Source organism: Oncorhynchus keta, chromosome 32 (genome assembly GCF_023373465.1).
Source record: "Oncorhynchus keta strain PuntledgeMale-10-30-2019 chromosome 32, Oket_V2, whole genome shotgun sequence".
Classification (NCBI taxonomy): Eukaryota; Metazoa; Chordata; class Actinopteri; order Salmoniformes; family Salmonidae; genus Oncorhynchus; species Oncorhynchus keta.
The window spans coordinates 25,564,690-25,570,689 of NC_068452.1; positions in this window are offsets into that span (position 1 = coordinate 25,564,690).

Below are 6,000 nucleotides of genomic sequence, written 5' to 3' on the forward strand. Positions count from 1 at the left end.
CAGGGAGCCCAGCCAACAGCGAGTTGCAGTAATCCAGACGGGAGATGACAAGTGCCTGGATTAGGACCTGCGCCGCTTCCTGTGTGAGGCAGGATCGTACTCTGCGGATGTTGTAGAGCATGAACCTACAGGAACGGGCCACCGCCTTGATGTTAGTTGAGAACGACAGGGTGTTGTCCAGGATCACGCCAAGGTTCTTAGCGCTCTGGGAGGAGGACACAATGGAGTTGTCAACCGTGATGGCGAGATCATGGAACGGGCAGTCCTTCCCCGGGAGGAAGAGCAGCTCCGTCTTGCCGAGGTTCAGCTTGAGGTGGTGATCCGTCATCCACACTGATATGTCTGCCAGACATGCAGAGATGCGGTCGCCACCTGGTCATCAGAAGGGGGAAAGGAGAAGATTAATTGTGTGTCGTCTGCATAGCAATGATAGGAGAGACCATGTGAGGTTATGACAGATCCAAGTGACTCGGTGTATAGAGAGAATAGGAGAGGGCCTAGAACAGAGCCCTGGGGGACACCAGTGGTGAGAGCGCGTGGTGAGGAGACAGATTCTCGCCACGCCACCTGGTAGGAGCGACCTGTCAGGTAGGACGCAATCCAAGCGTGGGCCGCGCCGGAGATGCCCAACTCGGAGAGGGTGGAGAGGAGGATCTGATGGTTCACAGTATCGAAGGCAGCCGATAGGTCTAGAAGGATGAGAGCAGAGGAGAGAGAGTTAGCTTTAGCAGTGCGGAGCGCCTCCGTGATACAGAGAAGAGCAGTCTCAGTTGAATGACTAGTCTTGAAACCTGACTGATTTGGATCAAGAAGGTCATTCTGAGAGAGATAGCAGGAGAGCTGGCCAAGGACGGCACGTTCAAGAGTTTTGGAGAGAAAAGAAAGAAGGGATACTGGTCTGTAGTTGTTGACATCGGAGGGATCGAGTATAGGTTTTTTCAGAAGGGGTGCAACTCTCGCACTCTTGAAGACGGAAGGGACGTAGCCAGCGGTCAGGGATGAGTTGATGAGCGAGGTGAGGTAAGGGAGAAGGTCTCCGGAAATGGTCTGGAGAAGAGAGGAGGGGATAGGGTCAAGCGGGCAGGTTGTTGGGCGGCCGGCCGTCACAAGACGCGAGATTTCATCTGGAGAGAGAGGGGAGAAAGAGGTCAGAGCACAGGGTAGGGCAGTGTGAGCAGAACCAGCGGTGTCGTTTGACTTAGCAAACGAGGATCGGATGTCGTCGACCTTCTTTTCAAAATGGTTGACGAAGTCATCTGCAGAGAGGGAGGAGGGGGAGGGGGAGGAGGATTCAGGAGGGAGGAGAAGGTGGCAAAGAGCTTCCTAGGGTTAGAGGCAGATGCTTGGAATTTAGAGTGGTAGAAAGTGGCTTTAGCAGCAGAGACAGAGGAGGAAAATGTAGAGAGGAGGGAGTGAAAGGATGCCAGGTCCGCAGGGAGGCGAGTTTTCCTCCATTTCCGCTCGGCTGCCCGGAGCCCTGTTCTGTGAGCTCGCAATGAGTCGTCGAGCCACGGAGCGGGAGGGGAGGACCGAGCCAGCCTGGAGGATAGGGGACATAGAGAGTCAAAGGATGCAGAAAGGGAGGAGAGGAGGGTTGAGGAGGCAGAATCAGGAGATAGGTTGGAGAAGGTTTGAGCAGAGGGAAGAGATGATAGGATGGAAGAGGAGAGAGTAGCGGGGGAGAGAGAGCGAAGTATACTGACCCCAAGTATACTTCCAAAGTTGTGGCAAATGGTTTAAGGACAACAAAGTCAATGTATTGGAGTGGCCATCACAAAGCCATAGAAAATTTGTGGGCAGAACTGAAAAAGTGTGCGCGAGCAAGGAGGCCTACAAACCTGACTCAGTTACACCAGCTCTGTCAGTAGTAATGGGCCAAAATTCACCCAAATAATTGTGGGAAGCTTGTGGAAGGCTACCCGAAATGTTTGACCCAAGTTAAACAATTTAACGGCAATGCTACCAAATACTAATTGAGTGTATGTGAACGTCTGACCCACTGGGAATGTGATGAAAGAAATAAAAGCTGAAATAAATAATTCTCTCTACTATTATTCTGACATTTCACATTCTTCAAATAAAGTGGTGATCCTAACTGACCTAAGACAGGGATTTTTTTACTCGGATTAAATGTCAGGAATTGTGAAAAACTGAGTATAAATGTATTTGGCTAAGGTATATGTAAACTTCCGACTTTAACTGTATGTAGGAATAGGGGTAACGTAATAGTTAACTTCTATAACCCCTGCAAACCTCTCTTGTTAGCAAAGTTAAAGGGATTGATAGGACGTGTAGGGGTAGAAAGCTAATATGGTGTGATTTTAATACCCATCATTTTTATTTCACCTTTATTTTTTTCTTTATTTTACTAGGCAAGTCAGTTAAGAACAAATTCTTATTTTCAATGACTGAATGCTCTAACCACGAGGCTACCCTGCCGCCCCAAGTTGAGAACAAGTTCTAATTTACAATTGCGACCTGGCCAAGATAAAGCAAAGCAGTTCGACACATACAACAACACAGAGTTACATATGGAGTAAAACAAACATACAGTCAATAATATACAGTAGAAAAATAAGTCTATATACGATGTGAGCAAATGAGGTGAGATAAGGCAGGTAAAGGCAAAAAAAAGGCCATGGTGGCGAAGTAAATACAATATAGCAAGTAAAACACTGGAATGGTAGATTTGCAGTGGAAGAATGTGCAAAGTAGAAATAGAAATAATTGGGTGCAAAGGAGCAAAATAAATAAATAAATACAGTAGGGGAAGAGGTAGTTGTTTTGAGTTGCTCTGACAGCTGGTGCTTAAAGCTCGTGAGGGAGATAAGTGTCTCCAGTTTCAGAGATTTCTGTAGTTCAATTCCAGTCATTTGCAGCAGAGAACTGGAAGGAGAGGCAGACAAAGGAAGAATTGGTTTTGTGGGTGACCAGAGAGAGTTATACCTGCTGGAGTGCGTGCTACAGGTGGGGGCTGCTATGGTGACCAGCTGAGATAAGGGGGGACTTTACCTAGCAGGGTCTTGTAGATGACCTGGAGCCAGAGGGTTTGGCGACGAGTATGAAGCGAGGGCCAGCCAAAGAGAGCGTACAGGTTGCAGACTCGATATGGGGCTTTGGTGACAAAACGAATGGCACTGTGATAGACTGCATCCAATTTATTGAGTAGGGTATTGGAGGATATTTTGTAAATGACATCTCCGAAGTCGAGGATCGGTAGGATGGTCAGTTTTACGAGGGTATGTTTGGCAGCATGAGTGAAGGATGCTTTGTTGCGAAATAGGAAGCCAATTCTAGATTTAACTTTGGATTGGAGATGTTTGATGTGGGTCTGGAGGGAGAGTTTACAGTCTAATCAGACACCTAGGGTCCACATATTCTAAGTCAGAACCGTCCAGAGTAGTGATGCTGTACGGGCGGGCAGGTGCAGGCAGCGATCGGTTGAAGAGCATGCATTTAGTTTTACTTGTATTTAAGAGCAGTTGGAGGCCACGGAAGGAGAGTTGTAATAGCATTGAAGCTCGTCTGGAGGGTTGTTAACACAGTGTCCAAAGAAGGGCCAGAAGTATACAGAATGGTGTCGTCTGCGTAGAGGTGGATCAGAGACTCACCAGCAGCAAGATCGACATCATTGATGTATACAGAGAAGAGAGTCAGCCCAATAATTGAACCCTGTGGCACCCCCATAGTGACTGCCAGAGGCCTGGACAACAGGACCTCTGATTTGACACACTGAAGTATATCAGAGAAGTAGTTGGTGAACCAGGTGAGGCAATCATTGAACCAGGCGAGGAAACCAAAGCTATCGAGTCTGCCGATGAGGATGTGGTGATTGACAGAGTCGAAAGCCTTGGCCAGGTCAATGAATACGGCTGCACAGTATTGTTTCTTATCGATGACGGTTAAGATATCATTTAGGACCTTGAGCGTGGCTGAGGTGCACCCATGACCAGCTCTGAAACCAGATTGCATAGCAGAGAAGGTGCGGTGGGATTCGAAATGGTTGGTAATCTGTTTGTTAACTTGGCTTTCGAAGACCTTAGAAGGGCAGGGAAGGATAGATTTAGGTCTGTAGCAGTTTGGGTCAAGAGTGTCCCCCCCTTTGAAGAGGGGGATGACCGCAGCTGCTTTCCAATCTTTGGGAATCTCAGATGACACGAAAGAGAGGTTGAACAGGCTAATAATAGGGGTTGCAACAATTTCGGCAGATCATTTTAGAACGAAAGGGTCCAGATTGTCTAGCCCGGCTGATTTGTAGGGGATAGTGAATAATGATAATGGATAATGATAATGGATAATGAAGACGACAATGGGAGTACAGTTGAACAATGTATGGATAACAGGGGATTAGTGTGTGTTAATGATGGGAGGGGGATGAGAATCAATGTGGTGAGTGTCAATGCTCGGACTTGGCATTGGTGTCTGCAGCGGTGGCAGGGAGGTGTGAATGAATGGGAAGTGATGAGAGAAACCACCATGGGAGTATTCATTTTCCAGTTAGATGTAAGGTGTGTGTGTGTGTGTGTGTGTGTGTGTGTGTGTGTGTGTGTGTGTGTGTGTGTGTGTGTGTGTGTGTGTGTGTGTGTGTGTGTGTGTGTGTGTGTGTGTGTGTGTGTGTGTGTGTGTGTGTGTGTGTGTGTGTGTGTGTGTGTGTGTGTGTGTGTGTGTGTGTGCTGGAAGTGGTGTTGGAGGGCCAGTAGAAGGCACCCTTTCCTCTGGTCTATAAAAGTATCCCAATGCCCCAGGGCCATTGCCCTGTGTAAGGTGCTGTCTTTCGGATGGGATGTTAAACGGCTGTCCTAAGTCTCTGTGGTCACTAAAAGATCCCATGGCACTCATCATAAGCGTAGGGGTGTTAACGCTAGTGTATTGGCTAAATTCCCAATCTGGCTCTCATAGCATCATGGTCACCTAATCACCCCCAGCTTACAATTCCATCCCCCTCCTCTCCCTTGTAACTATTCCCCGGGTTGTTGCTGTAAATGAGGATGTATTCTCAGTCAACTTACCGGGTAAAATAAAACAATAACATAAGGTCGTGCTTTGAGAAAGCTAACTGGAAGACATTAGTACCCGTGTGACCGGGTGGAACAAAAGTGATCAATGGAGGAGTCTGTGAGGCAGTAATGTCTGTAATTATATCAGCTGCCGATGTGACTGTTCCAGTGTGTGTTGGAAGCAGTGTTAGGGTTGTATAATGAGGACTGGGACATCTGTTTAACTGGATCATGGACTTCCTGTTCGATTGAGTCATACGCGTGAGGGTGGGGTCAGATTTGTCAATGGGGTTGGAAGTGGACAATGGTACACCTCAGAGAAGTGTGGTTAGTCCGGTGTTGTTCACTCTAATGATAGATTAGATATTTAAGGAGCTGAGACAGGGAGTGGGTGTGGCCTTGTATGCCGATGATTGGGCTGTGTGGAAGAGAGGTGGGAATGTGAAATATGTGATCAAGAAGTTGTGGGAGTAGTAGAAGATTGGTCTCTAACATGAGGGTTTAAAATGTCTGTGGCCAAGCCCTGGTTTATGGTGTATTCTAAGAGAGAGGCTAAAAACGTAAGAATGAAAATATATGGTCAGGATATAGGTACACTCTTCCAAAAGGATTATTCGGCTGTTCCCATAGGATAACCCAGGTAGAACCCTTTTGGGTGCCATGTAGAACCCTCTGTGGAATGGGTTCTATAGTGCATTTGGAAAGTATTCAGACCCCTTGACTTTTTCCACATTTTGTTACGTTACAGCCTTATTCTAAAATTGATTAAAATAGTTTTTTCCCCCTCAACAATCTACACACAATACTCCATAATGAAAAAGTGGAAACAGGTTTTTAGAAGTATTTGCAAATTTAAAAAACAGAAATAACTTATTTATAACTTATTTATAAGTATTCAGACCCTTTGCTATGAGACTCAAAATTGAGCTTAGGTGCATCCTGTTTCCATTGATCATCGTTAAGATGTTTCTACAACTTGATTGGAGTCCAGCCCTGGTAAATT